The sequence below is a fragment of the Vulpes vulpes genome, chromosome 1, assembly GCF_048418805.1.
Source record: "Vulpes vulpes isolate BD-2025 chromosome 1, VulVul3, whole genome shotgun sequence".
NCBI classification, from domain to species: Eukaryota; Metazoa; Chordata; class Mammalia; order Carnivora; family Canidae; genus Vulpes; species Vulpes vulpes.
This window is the reverse complement of record NC_132780.1, coordinates 30,086,996-30,102,406: the sequence shown is the minus strand read 5'-3', so window position 1 is coordinate 30,102,406 and position 15,411 is coordinate 30,086,996. Positions and strand designations below refer to the sequence as shown.

At 43.3% G+C, this 15,411-nt stretch overlaps 1 protein-coding gene across 2 annotated transcripts in view; it reads right to left on the bottom strand.

Annotated features, from left to right (window-relative positions):
- The window catches only part of GLIS3 (GLIS family zinc finger 3), a 598,942-nt gene that overhangs the window by 421,218 nt on the left and 162,313 nt on the right, over positions 1-15,411 (bottom strand). For both annotated transcript variants that reach the window (XM_072761706.1, XM_072761710.1), the window contains exon 4: positions 6,350-6,411. The gene's annotated coding sequence lies outside the window, so the exon portion shown is untranslated. The remainder of the gene's footprint in view (positions 1-6,349; positions 6,412-15,411) is intronic.

Below are 15,411 nucleotides of genomic sequence, written 5' to 3'. Positions count from 1 at the left end.
CTTTAACCCCCAAAGGCAGACAAGTTGAACTAACAGCACCAGGGATAGTATGCCTAGCTATTCACACACACACACACACACACACACACACACACAACCACATGGGAGATGGCAAGAGTCCAGTTATGGAGAAATGCACTGGAAAAAGTCAGTGTTTGCCAACTTAAAGAGGGGAAATAAATGTGTCAGATGGAAAATTTCCATTTTACCTTCCTAAGCGAATAGTACAAATAGTGGAATGTTATCAGTGCTTAATACCCTCATAAAACGTTTAAGTTGATCTTTCTACTAATTTTGCCACAAGTGCAGTCAGCCCAGACTCTCCTGCTTCCACAGCAGTGATGCAATTTTTAAAAAGTATTTACACTCATTACATTCATAGCATCATACCTATTTTCCTTTCTCAGATTGAAACTGTGAATCAGAGTCTAAAATGTATCACTCAATATGCAACTGACCAATACTGAAGTATTTTACTCCATGCAATGCCTCATCTATTTTAATTGGTAAAATTTTTCTTCCTATCTTATACAGACCCGATTGAGATGCATCTTGTGTTCTACAACGGTGACAGGATATTTCTTGACATACTATTAATGTGTATCCACAGAGTTTACCAAAATAAAAAAAAATAAGTTCAAAGACATACACAATATTCCTACTTTTTTTTTTTTACCACTTAACATCCATACTGGCTACTTCTATATGCCACCTAAAATAAAATTAATTACCTCATCATAATGCTACCTATCCATTAAGTTCCCTTCTCTCAGTGCCTTCTCATTGGTAGAATTTACAGTTCATCAGCCTTTCATGGTCTAGCAATACAGCTGAGCACTAGTAAGTACTTAATGCTAAGTGAGTGGATGAATTAATGAAGAAGTGAAAGAACATTTTTTCCCACTTTGAGAGTTGGTGAATGGCACTAACGACTGTCTCTGCACATCTATGTAATCATTCCAATACTCCAAAAGGGTCTAAACACCTGTCACTCTCTTTCTGTGCCCCAAGGCTCATCGTTGTAAACCGAAAGTTCTTCCTTCTTGGGGAAGAAAACTGTCTCAGCAATGCTTACCATAAGGAGGGTGAGCCGCCTCCTCCTTTGCTGCCCCAATGATCCTCCCCCATATGACACCCCAGTCCTCCCTCGTGCCACACCACACCAGGTCATCTGCATCACACCCTGAACAACAGGAAAACATATGTACTAAATTATGGGGAGAAAAAAAGAGGGAAAATATGGACCAAGGGCACAGGAAGGAAGATGAATTTCTTCAAAATAAGAGGAAGCTGGGGTGCCTGAGTGGTTCAGTTGGTTGAACATCAGACTCTTGATTTCAGGTCAGGTCATGATCTTGGGGTCCTGAGATCGAGCCCCATGCTCAGTGAGGAGTCTGCTTGCCCCTCCCTCACATACATAACATATGTGAGCTCTCCCTCAAATACATAAGTAAAAATCTTTTTAAAAAATAAATAATAAAAAACAAGAGAAAGTAAAGGAGGCAAGACAGCATTAGGACAGCTTCAGAATAAGCAAGAACAATGAGTAAGTTGTGGACAGAATTAAGCTCTGAAAAAAAAAAAGTGATCCAGTGGCTCTTCAGACTCCTTCCCACTCACCTAAAGTTCTAAACAGACCTGCCTGCAAGGGGGTTTGAATGTACTTGGAGATTGTCTACAAATTCTTAGGCTCCGTGATGCTGAAGTACTCAGGCGGTTTTCAGATCCATAAACATTTCTATCTCCCTTTTGACCCTGTAGAGAATGGAGGAGTACCATTTTATTGTCCATCAGACAAATGACCAACAGTCCCCAAAGGAGACCTGCCCTAGGTAAAGCACTGACTCCCTTCAGGCTGGAATGGTGTTCCAAGTTCACTGTCTGCATTACTTCCCTTAATTCCCACGACATCCCAATGAGGTGACAAGTTCTATTTTATAAACGAGGAAACAAAGGCAGAGAAAAGTAGGTTATCTTTCCAGCGTTACCCAGCTCCTGGGGAAATGGTCAGGCTTCAAAGAGAAACATTTCCCACATTAACCATTATTCTACTCTTCTTTCCATGCAGGGAGCCCTGCTTCCACCAGATACCTATTTGTTTATTCACTCAAGCAGGATAGTACATTGGAAGGAGGGTGACTCTAAAATCAGAAAACCTAGAAATCCTAACTCTGCCACTTTCTGGAAGACCTCTGGCTGGTTCCTGAACCACTGAGGACCTCAGGGCTGCTACCTGAGTTATTGCAAGGATTGACTAGGAATTGCAAAACTGGCCGGCACATATGCACAACCAGGGGCTTCCTCTGGCCAGAGAGATTGGTTCACTGATGGGCATATGACCCAATTTGGACCAATATAATGTAAAGAGGAGAGCTCTGGCTACAGGGACTAGTTTGATGATGGGTAGAGGAACCATTTTGGTCCAATGAGATGTTCTCATAAGAGGAAAGTTTTGGTAGCTTTTAAAAATGGCTTCTCCTCTCTCTAAAGAGCCTCTTCTGTGTGTTCCGAAGAGACAGAGATGAAGCCGTCTTCCTCTCAGCCTGTCAAGGAAGGTGTAACTTTGTGGAGAGCAAGGTGGAGAAGGCAGCAGAAAACAGGCCCAGAGTCCTAACGGAACCACACGTGATCGCCATCCAATCTCTGGACCATTTCATTTGCGGGAGCCAGTAGATCTCTTTTATTTTTTTTTTTAAACAAATAGCTGACAACAACTTATAGAAGTACCTAAGGCATTCAGCATACCATGGAGGGTACAAAGAAAAGCAATACTTAAAAACTTAAAGGGGCTCACCATCCAATATACTCAGTTTATGTGACATCATTTTAGCCTGGTTACTTTAAAAAAAAAAAAAGTTATGGTTCACGTTCTTTTTGAGATCCTCCTATCATCTGATCAGTATTACATTAAACAAGAGACATTTTGCTTCCGCAGTAATTACACAATGCCCCCTCTCAGACCAGCTGGTCAACCTTTGGGGGGTCAGATACAGTAGCTTATCCATTTGGTTATCAGACAACTGTCCTGAAAATCCAGGCCATTTATACATGTTCTCAGTTACTGGTTAACAAATATAGCCCTGGAACACAGCACCTAAGAGAAGTATATGCATTCCCAAATTCCTACTGAAAGTGGAATTTATCTCACTCCTGGATAAAACAGAGTCAAGATTTTCTGACTGACATTCAGAAATAAAAAAAAAAAAAAGATTTGTACAGAAGTCACTGCTCAGGCCCACTCACTTCTGTTATTAATCCTACCTGAGAAAATCTCAGTTCAGCCTGGACACCGCCTCCCCCGTCCCCATGCTTTTCTGTCTTCTGTCTTGTAACCAAAAGTCATTTAAAACTCACCTATAGATACCATTTGGGGCTACTGGCGTAAGCAGCAGGAGCAGAGAGTCCTTAGATTCTAGATTGAATTTAGGGACCAGCAGTCAGACAGTCTGAGCTCAATAATAATGATGCTATCTCAGCTGGCTGCCTAGGTCAGAAATGTTCTTCCTGCCACTGCTTTCATTTTCCTTCCAGCAAGAAGTGGACATGAAGGAGAAAATGTGAGTGGCAAGTTATAAGCCATAAGCTTAAGACACAGCTTAGTTATGGCAATCAGAAAAGCTCACATTTATTAGGGATTTATTGTGTGCCAGCGGCTGAGGCAAGGTACTTGAGATTCTTGATCTCATTCAATCCTTACAGATATCTATCTAATAAGTGATAGAAGTAGGACTAGAACCTAGCTATGGCTCCAGGGCACATGCTCTCAGCCACAACACTCTACTGCCCCCACAGAGTACTGCTTATTGGAAGACATTTTGATCAGATATGTGATTAAAACTATTAGATGTAAAATTTATGAATAAAATTTATTGTATAAATGGTATATGTCATAACCAGTTGCAGGACACCACCAAGTGATACTACACTACTATGGTTCCTCAAACCTACCTTGAATACTCTTCAAAGTCCCCAAACCTCTGTATGTGCTCTTCTGTCCATATGGAATGATCCTTATTGTCTACTTCTCCTCCTCTGTGAGGCTGTTACAGAGAGAATAATGTCCTCCTTCCCCCTACAAATGCCCATATCCTCATCACTGGAATCTGTGAATATGTTAAGTGGCTAAAGGTAATTAAGGTGCAGATGGAATTAAAGCTGGTAAAAAAAAAAAAATGACCTTAAAATAGAAAGATGATTCTGGGGGCACCTGAGTGGCTCAGTGGTTGAGTGCCTTTGGCTTAGGCTGTGATCCTGGGGTCCTGGGATCAAGTCCTGCATCAGGCTCTCTGCAGGGAGCCTGCTTCTCCCTCTGCCTATGTCTCTGCCTGTCTCTGAATCTCATGAATGAATGAATAAAATGAATGAATGAATGAATGAATGAATGAATAAATAAATAAATAAATAAATAAATAAATAAATAAATAAATAAAAAGAGAGAGAGAGAGAGAGAGAGAGAGAAATTATTCTGGATTATCCAAGTAGGTCCAATGGAATCAATCACAAGAGCCCTTAAAAGTGGAAGAGGGTGGCAGAAGAAGAGCTTCAGAGAAAGTGATTTGGCAACCACGGTAGGGCCAGGGAGGTGCCAGGTTACTGGCTTTGAGGATGGAGGATGGGGCCAGGAGCCAGAGAACATAGGAAAACACTAGAAGTTGAAAAACACAATGAAATAGAATCTTCCCTAGAACCTCCAAAAAGGAAGCAGTCCTGCTCACACTGGACCTTAGTCTTAGTGAGACCCATGTCAGACTTCTATCTTACAGAACTGTGAGATGTGAATTGGGTTATTTAAGCCACTATATTGAGGGCAGTTTTTCACACACCTTCCAAACTCATATTTCTCAACCTCAAAGCCAGGTGCACATACCCTAGGTCCCCAGGGAATATGGCCCTCGCTAGTATCAAACACGAATTACACTACTGGGGAGCCAGGTCTACATGTTCCAGGCCTTCCCCCAATTCCCTCAGGAGCATTGCCAATGAGCATTGAGATTCATCCAAAGTCACAACTCTGCCTCTGCCCACCTTCTGCTGGGAGGAGGGGCAATGTCAAGTGAAATGGCCAAAAGGCCAGGAAATGGAAGGAAGCAGTGGGCAGGAGAAGGAAATTATAGAACAGCAGGAAGATGCAGGAAAGAAGGTGGTAAAGGGGTTGATAGGAGAGGAGGAAAAGAAAACAAAAGATAAGGAAGGACAATGAGGCCAGAAAAGAGGAGAAAGGAGGGAGCAGCGGGGCTGGAGGAAGACCCGGAGACTGGTGGTGGGAGAGAAACACCTGACCACCTTGCCCTCTGCCATCCTGTCTTCCTGAGTTCCTGTCCACTCAGAGGCTCTAGTTCTGGAGCCTCATACCCCTACTGGCTTCTCATGCTGGCTGCCTTCTACCTGGCGGCCCTCTTCACACACCTGGCCAGGCTTCCCCCCTGAGATTCTGATTTAGCGGCCTGGATAAGATCTGGTCTTTGGGACTTTCTCAAACTTCCCAGTGACTATAATGGGTAGCCAGGGTAAAGAACCTCTGTCAGATAGCCCTCTCTGCCCTCTTTAGCTCACCTGGAATGGACCCTTCCACAAATCAGAACCCTTGTTTGTGTCCTGCACTTGGTCCTCATCCTAAAGCTGGAGATGCCACATCGAGCTGCTTTAAGGACCCAGACCCTGGAGCCAAACTGCTGGGATTTAGTACTGACTCCGCACTAATTGGCCAAGTAACCCTGGGGGAGTTACTCTCTGTGGCTGTCTCTCCATCTGCAGAACAGGAATGACCACAGCTTTGAAGACTCAATGAGTTAATATTTGGGAAGCCCTTAAAATAGTGTCTGCCACATTCAGTGTATGAAATAAGCATTTGTTAAAACCAGCCTGCTTCATCTCTGAATTGTTACTCTATCTTGCCATGCTCTTTAACCTTTTGTGTATAGGACCTCTGCCCCCTCCACTGACAACTGGGCTCTCCTCTGATGCCCACTACACCAAAGCCACTGCACTCTATGTAAGAGACACTTGATAAAGTCTGGTAAGTGAACAAAATTAAGTCAGAAAATAATCTTTAAAACATAATCTGTTCATCAAAATCAAGAACTGGCTATGAATTAATAATTTTTATTTAAGAACAGCCACTTAGGGGCACCTGGGTGGCTCAGTCAGCTAAGCATCTGACTCTTGGTTTCCACCCAGGTCATGATCTCAAGGTCATGAGATGGAGCTCTGCGCTGGTGGCTCTGAGCTCAGCGAGAGGTCTGCTTGGGATTCTCTCTCTCTCCCTAACCCCTACTCCCAGCTTGTGCATGTTCATTCTCTCTCTCAAAAAAAAAAAAAAAGAATGGTCATATTAAGAATTCTCACTTACCCCTGGAGCTCCTCCCTGATGAGCAATGCCCTCAGGAGGAAAGGCACACTGGACACAGGAGTCTGTAGGGAGAGCAGAAGTGAAATGTGAGGCAAGAGGAGGAGTCCTGAAGTGGGCCCTGAAACAGGAGCAATTCTAGTTCTCTAGCAGGTTCAGAAGGATGGAAAAGAAGCCTAAGAAAGAACGGGGATGGAGGTGCTGGAGAAATACCCAGGTCAGGGGAATGAAAGGCCACAGAAAGCAAACTTGGCTACTTATGATCATGCCTATGGTGGGCCCCGCCTAGATTTTCTATTTGGAGGGCTGATTTGCATACACACTCGTATACATTTTAACTCTGAAAGTAGACCTTCCATATGTGTTTTATTTACTCTCATTTATTTTATATCTTTACCAGTTGGCCTATTTTTTTCTTCTTCACATTACCATCAGGAGACCTTCATTGCAACCAGCCACTCAGCTTGGGGATGGTGGAGCAAGGCTGCAAAAGACACTTGAGATAAGATGTAAAACTTTGTATTAGGGTACAATAACATTTACTAGGCACAAATTTGGCAGCCAAAAGATTTCTCTCAAAGGTATGAAAAAATGCCTGTGCTCTATTTTCAAAGAAACCAAATAAGACATGGTCCCTGAATCACTGTCTGAATGCAAACAGCATTTGGCTTTGATCTGAGTTGTTGAAAACTATGACCAATTTATCCCACGGATGCCAAACCATCAGAGAATGTTTTTAAGTCTGGATTTCCATATCGGGATTCAGCTACACACTTTTTTCTCTTCATTTCACATTACACAGGGCCAATCCAAAATAGTACTTCCAACAATGGATGTAGTTGGGATGATGATTTCATATCTAAGAGCAGAAAAGCTCCTAGTAGGAAGGAGCAGAAAAGCTCTTCTCCTATAGACGCACTCCTGTGACCTGGGAAAAAATATAGAATCACAATTGAACAGTAAATGGGATCACTGGATGCACAACTTCCCCTCTGCTATATTAATGATGACTTCATAGGCAGGCTCAGTCAATTTCTGATAAATGGCTGATAAGGAAAATCTCTAAAACTCTTTTTTCTAGTGTATGTGCCCCAACAAATCTGCCCTGGGCCATGCCTGCTGTCAGCCTTCTTCCTGTCTTCCCCCTTGTCCAAGATGAGTTACTGGTGATTATCTGAACTGTATTTGTAAATTTAAACCCCATATATGCTCATGTGGGGGTAAGGGGAGTGGATCCAGCCCCACAGGAAAGTGCATCAGCTGCCTTGCAAGCATGTGGAGCATACCAAGAATGTCCTGTAATGAGTCAATAACCCAGGATTACTTGCCCCTAGGTCGCAGTGGATTTTTTTTTTTTTTTTTTGGACTCTATAGGGACTTGATCAGCACATGAAGTCTCCAAAGTACTTTTTCATTCTGCCAATACCCTTATGAAATAAGTAAACGGGGGTAGTGATGCTAATATTTATATAACTTCTCTATGTTTTAGGGACTCCAAATCACCTAAAGATACGCCCTTATCCAAAATCACTGTCTGAAGCTAGAGATCTGGCTCATTCAGAATTCTGGGTATATCTTTAGCTTTCTATACCCACAAGGTTTAGAGGATTTAGACAGCTTCTAAGCAGGGAGTCTTCAAGAAGTGCCATATCCGAAAGCTGGAATTATCTTTACAGGAGTTCTGAATTCCAAAGTGTTTGTGAACAGAAATGTCTACCTGCTATAATCCCACGTCTTTTATTTTAGGTACCTTATTCTGAGAAGAGGTCCTTAAGCTCATCAGACCCCCAAAGAGGTCCAGAGCAAAACAAAATTTCCTGGCCCCACAACTCTCTGTGACACCCCCCTTATTCTGGAGCTGTATGTCCACTCCTTGACCTACCCCGGATTCACCCCAAACCTAACTGAGGGACTCCAACCCTGACTCTGATACGTGCTCCCCCTGCCCTCCCTACACCAAGCCTCAGGGACCTGACACTCCTGCATCTGGCCTATCAACCACCTCTGCTCTTTGGAGTCATGTCTCCCGCTTTCTATGATATTATAATTTCCTGTTGGCTTTCGTTTTTCCAAAGTCCGCTAGCAATGGCTGGCTGATGGAATAGGGCAGATGGCTAGATCACAGATGATAGAAATTTAGTTTTAGGATGTTTTAATTTTCAGAGTGAGACCATTTTAATTTAACAGCCAGAAAAAATAGAAAAGATTTTTTTTAAAGTTCTCTATTGTTCCTCCTCCAAATTTCTCCTGGTTGCTTCTCATCCTCCTCTTCCTCCTTCCACCTGAACGTGCTATTCCCACCATCCTTCTTGAGCACCTCTGGGAGGGCCCCACTCTCGCTCAGACATGGCACAGAGGAACATAAGGAACATAAGGCCGCCTTGGAGCTGGGCGGCCTCTCCTAGCTGCAGCCCAGCAGTTCAGTTTACTCACCAGTAGGAAGAGCCAACAGTTCCTATGTGCTTACCGAGGCCACGCACTTTATCTGCATTAATACATTTAATCCCCACAACAGCCCTGTGAGGGGAGCCATGTTACCCCGATGTAATGCACACACACAACACACTGAGGCACAGAAAGATTACATTCTTTGCTCCCCTACTTGTCCTAGTCTTCTGGCTTCAGAGTCTACTCTGTCAGCACTCTGTTCTGTTGTCTCTCAAGGGAAAGAAAAAATCCTCTAAAATGAAAGTCACACACCTGTCGAGCAGTACTCTTCTGCTAATTATAGAGATAACATGGGTGGGGAAAAGCCTGGCACATCGCCATCATTACCATCTTCCTCTAAAGATCATTACTCTGACCTTCAACCATATAAACCTTCTAACTCTGGCCAAACTCATCTGCCTACAGAGTCCACAGGGCTGTCAGGTGGAATAAGTCAGCAACTCAACTGTCCTTCACTGCAGGCCACTGTCACCCTCTCAGTTTTTCTGTCTACTGAACCCCTCCTCTACCCTATTCACCTTCACCATCCTGCCTCCTAAAGCTTCTGGCATTGGTCCATGGTTCAGTCTCTGTAACCACTTGAGTCTCTGTAACCTCAGTTCTCCTCACTGGTCTCCCTGCCTCTACTGTGGCCCTCCACAAATGTAACATACATACTACTTCAAATACAAATGGTCCTGGTCATGACTACTTAATCTTGAGCCTCCTGCTCTCACTCTGGCAGTGACCCCTGCCCAAGAGTCCGTTCTTCACTCAAAACACGCTAGTTCCTGTAAGCATCCCCAAACTCGCCTTCAGCTTTACTTCTGCCTGTGATGCTATCTCTGGACCAGTATCCAGCCTTCAGATCAAGTTCCAAAGCCAGCTTCTCCTGCAGCCTTTCCCAGACTCCCTCTCCTTTGCATTTTGCACTCTGTGTGTACATGCTAAGAGTGCGAGGTAGCAGGAGGTGGAAAGGAGTCTGTGCACACAGTCCTTCCCATCTCTGATCTGTAATGTCTTACACAAGCTTGGAAATCAATATTTGTTAAAAACATGAATTTATAAATAGGGAAAACTAAAGCCCATAAAGGTTAATTGACACAACTTGCAGATGTTAGCAGAGTGACAGTATTACTAATGTAGTAAGCCAGATTGCCCAAGTTTAAGCCAACTTCCTATCATTTATTAGCTGGTGTGACCTGGAAAAAATTAACCACTGTGTGCTTCAATTTTCTTATCATATCAGTAAAATGAGAATGATACTCATCCATAGAATGGCCATGAGGATTAAGTGAGTTAAGATATAGGAAATGTTTGGAATGGTACCCAGCAAATGGTGAGCACTCAACGGTTAGCTGCTGCTATTGTTGCTATAAATGGCAGAGCCAGAATTAGAACTGAGGACCTTTGGCTCCCAGTCCAGGGTTCTTCATGCAGGCTCCATCTTCTAGCACTGGGTCCCTACTCTTGGTTCAACATCCCTGCTCCATGCAAAAGAAACACACGCACAAGCCTATGTGTGTACACACACACACACACACACACACACACACACACACACATACATTCAAGTCAACAGACAGGTAAACATTGCTTTTCCATTTAAGGTCATCTACAACTTTAATGAAACTACAAAATCTTTAGTTGGAGAGGAGAGGGGAGGGGAGGGGAGGAGAGAAAGGGAATCCTCTGTCATTCACAGTGCAGGACAGCCTCTTATATCTAAGAAAGACATGAGCCCTTGGGGTCCTTTGTAGCATCTCTAGCTCCAAGATAATCCTACTAGCAATTTCTGAAATGCCATCATTACAGGTTTACAATGTCACATGGATAAGATAATTGATTCTGGGTTCAGGCAGAACTGGGTTCAGAATGCAGCCCTCTCACTGCCAGCTCTGGGACAGCAGGCAAGTTCCTGATCATCCATCCCTGAGCCTCTGCTCTTCCTCCTGCACTGGGCTATAGCAGCATCCATGAACTGACCTGTGCAAGGCAATTAGCCCAGTGCCCAGCATCCTTGTGTTGGCTGTGGGTACTAGTCCTTTGGGCTAAGTAGCATTCCCCTCCTCTCATTCCAAGTTAGGTAAAATCCTCCTGAGAGTGCTTCTCAATGGGGAGCTAAGTTTCATGTGACTTTGTTTATCAGGATCCAGAAGGCTGGAATTCCCCAGGGATTAGGTGCTGCTGGCATGAAAGTGGGAAGCCCCCAAAAGCCATCCACCAAAGTACAGCTTGTGCTTCCACTCTTTTCCATTCCTTTATACACCCACTCATGAAAGTGTCTTTTCTTTCAGATACTGCTTCCACCAAAGAAATCAAAGAGTCTAATTTTGGTTCTCACTTGATTTAGGAAGTAGCCTTTCTTACACCTACCATGTGTCCCAGATGCATTTTCCTGGTGGAGGAAACAAATCCTATCCAACCATATTGTCCCCTCTCGTGCACTCTTCAGACTGAACCAGCAGAGTGTTGAGAGGACAAGTGATTAGGACTGTCTCCTGGATGTATGGCTGGAAGCTGAATGGTTTATCAGAAGATACTGGTGCTGTTCTGTCAGTTTCTCCTCACTTGAGTCAACATTCCAGAACTCTACCATGTATGTAATGACACTTTTATTTTGTATATTTTTTTATTGGAGTTCAATTTGCCACGTATAGTATAATACCCAGTGCTCATCCCGTAATGACACTTTTTTTTAAGATTTTATTTATTCATGAGAGACAGAGAGAGAGAGAAAGAGGGCAGGGGCAGAGGGAGAAGCAGGCTCCATGCAGTGAGCCTGACCTGGGACTCGATCCCAGGCCTTCAGAATCACTCCCTGAGCTTAAGGCTGTGCTAAGCCGCTGAGCCACCCGGGCTTCCCACACACACACACACACACACCCGCCCCGTAATGACACTTTTCTGATGCAAATTCCCCATTCCCAAATGTGTCAGAGAATACAGTTTTATCTTTAAATGAAATGAAGACCTTTAAACAGCTTCTAACGCTTCCAAAACAGAACTAAGTCCTAACTTCCCCCTCCACCCCTCAACAACAGAGCTGTCTTTGAAATCTATGTGGTGGAACCATAACTTATATATAAGCAGCATTCAACCAAATACAAGTTCTATCATTTTCTGCACCAAGGCTGCTGATGTGTTTCCTCAAAGGAGAACTCTTTTCATGAGAGAGACTCTTATAGAAGACAGAAACTTAGAATACTATACTTTGTGTGGCTATGTCCTCATGAACTTTGCCATGAAATATGGTGGGTGCTGGCAGAGAACTTTCCTGAGCTCTTTAGACATCTCCTCTGAGCCAAACCAAACAGGAGGAAAAAGTGTGACGAAGGCTGGTCAGTAGGTGGCGACCTTTCCCCAGCATTGGTCCTGACCCTAGCTCAGAGGCACAGGGACATGTTCCTCCTGGTCTAGGCTCCAGAACGCTGGACTTTGTTTCATGTTACCTCTTGGGAAACTGTTGTCCCAAAATACTACGATACCCTAACATGTGTAAGGAAACCAGAAAATGCATTATCCATTCCATTTTAAAAGAAAATACATTATCACCTGGAATGACCACAATGTAAATTTTTTTACAAAAGGTATTCCCCTTTATTAAGCATATACTACACCTCCATCTGCTCCCCCCATGCCACTGTCATTCCGTCCCCACCAAAAAAGATTTCCCCGGCTTTTTCTGGGTTTGGAAGAGAGGGGAGGAGTCCCACAAACTGAACTCTAAGGGATAGTTATTAAATTCATCTACCCTTGCAAATCTAGTGATTGCTCATATGATCGTCAGTATGTCTGTCACAGATTCTCCCAGAAACTCCACAACTTGTATTTACTTTTAAAATCCACCTTCATTTTCTGTGGATCTTAGCTGCATTGACTTTATTGTAGGTCAAGAGATATTTTAGCAATTCCTACTACTTAGCCAGAAACAGAGAAGCATATTCAAGTTACTTAATGTAGATGGAAGATGAAGGTCCGTGTGCAGGGCACTCCATGTTGCAGACAAAGAGAGTGTGCATGCACCACGGTAGGTCCCATACAAGAGCGCTCGCCGAGGCCAGTGTGGGTAGGGAGGCTCCACAGAGAACACTAGACTAAGAGTCTTGAGGCACAGCTGAGGTTTGGACTGTTCCAGAAGAGAAAGAGCAGTCCTTCTGGGGGGAGAAGCAAGGGAAGAGAAAGTAAGAGGCCTGGGGGACAAGATGATAAAGAGATCCCATCAGTGAAGGTGCATTAAGTATAACAGCAGAGGCAGGAGTGAGCAAGGGGAGGTCAAGGGTGAGGAGTGAAATGGCCTTGTTGGAGGGAACAATTCATGTTGAGAAGCAGTGGGGAAGAAAGTCCGTAAAGCAGGCTGGGGTTACAGCTGGCGGTTCTTAACTGCTGAAACAAGGAATGACCCTGGGCAAGTATCTATCTCCACGGCTGCACTATATTGTAATAACAGTGATGAGGATTTGCATGCAGCTACCTTAGGACAGTTTAACAATAAAGGCTTTGGTGTCAGAAAGTTCGTGGCTTGAGTCCCTGCTCTCTGGTTTACTATCGATCTGACCCTAGATATGTTTTGTTAAGTTCTCCAAACATCAGTTTTTTCATCAGTAAAATGAGTTTTAATTATCATCAACTTTCATAAGGCTGTTACAAAATTTAAATCTGATAATGAACACAAAACCCAGAGACAACCCCTAACTAGGGAATGTGACTGTGAACTGGTACATCCTTGGCTTTCCCTTCTCAGTACTTCCCAAATTTGTCTGAAGATAAGAATGGCCTTGGATACTTGTTAGTAATACAGACTATCCACCTGTCGCAATGGAATTATTGTCCCCTTGGAACCGTAATTCAACAGATTTGGGGTGGAGCCCAGATTCTGTGTTTTTAAAAGTATGCTGGGTGATTCTTATCATCAAGGAAGTATGGGAGCACTGGCACTATTTCTGAAAACAGTGGTTCCTAAACTTTATCCTGCATCAGAATTTCTGGGTGCCAGTGAAAATACAGATTGCTGGTCCCCACTTCCAGAGTTTCTGACTCAGTGGGTCTGGGGAAAGTCCTGAGAACAAGCATTTCTAAGCAGTTCCTAGGTGACGCTGACACTGCTGTGGAGGGAGTGAGGGGGATGGCTCTTTGAAAATGGCTGCTCAAAGTCTAGGGACCTGGTGGATCAGAATCCCTTGCTGGGCTGGCTGACCCAGATCCTTCCAGAAGGCCCAAACTGGCCTACAATTCCATACTTGTAACAAGTACTCTAGGTATTCCTGATGAATACTGAGTTTTTAAGAACTCTGCTCTAGGTACAGCTTTAGAACATGACCATGTTCATGTGTATGTACACATTTGTGTGCATGCATACACACGCATACCTCAATTTTAGATAACATAATTTCAGAAACATTAAAATGTGAAAATAATGTAAATCTCAAAGTAAAGAAAATATGGCTGGCTAATAAAAAAAAATAATACGTTCAGCGCCTTTAACCGCTAGGTAAATCTCAAAATAGATCCTTATATTACTTTTAGGTATCAGTATTTAAACCAGAAATCTGGCCCAAATCAAGTTCTCTTGTGTTTAGCTGTGAGTGAAGCCTCTCTCTCCTAAATAGCACAGCCTTTCTTCAGCCAGATAGTGGCTGCTCACTGAAATCTGGACAGCTTTAAAAAAAACTGATGTTAGGGTGCCTGGGTGGCTCAGTCAGTTAGGTGTCTGCCTTCAGCTCAGGTCATGATCTCAGGCTCCTGGGATCAAGCCCTGCATGGGCTCCCTGCTCAGCAAGGAGCCTGCTTCTCCCACTCCTTCTGCTTCTTCCCCTGCTTGTATGTGCACACCCTCTCTGTTAAATAAATAAAATCTTAAAAAAAAAAAAAAAGAATTGATGCCTACTCTAAAGAGTCTGATTTAATCAGTAAGCGGTGCAGCCCCCAGTCACATCTCTCCAAGCACTACCACATATAGCTGTGTTTCAGAATCACCCCTTTGAAGGCATTTGTAATTCAGTGTATGTTTAGGAAGCAGATATCCTTTAAAAATATCAATCTGGGGACGCCTGGGTGACTCAGTCAGTTGAGCGTCCAACTCTTGATTTAGGCTCAGGTCATGATCTCAGAGTCATGAGATTAAGCCACATATGGGGCTCCACACTAGGCATGGAGTCTGTTGAAGGTTCTCTCTCTCCCTCTCCCTTTGCTCCTCCCCCTGTACTTACACACTCATATTCTTTCTCTCTCTCTCTCTCTCTCTCAAAAAAAAAAAAAAAATCTGAGGAATACATGAAAATTCCTACAAAATAATAATAGCAAACAATGCCTACGTAAATATAAAACATTTTAGATTATCTATTGCTGAGGATTATCCCATGCTTTTATAGGATACATGTTTTCATCAGTCATAGATTCTAAATGCATCTTTTAAAGATCAACAGGTGTTACTTAAGTCCTACTATGTGAAACATTCATGAAGTCCTGGGTTTACTTATCCACTGTTCATTTTGTCTGGGACTAAGGAATTCAAAGCATGATGAATAAACAGCACACGTAAAGAAGTCCTTGTAAACTGTAAACTGTCATGAGGATGGAAGTTATTAGAACAACCCCCATTCCAGACTCACTTGTTCTTTGTATGATTTATGATAAAT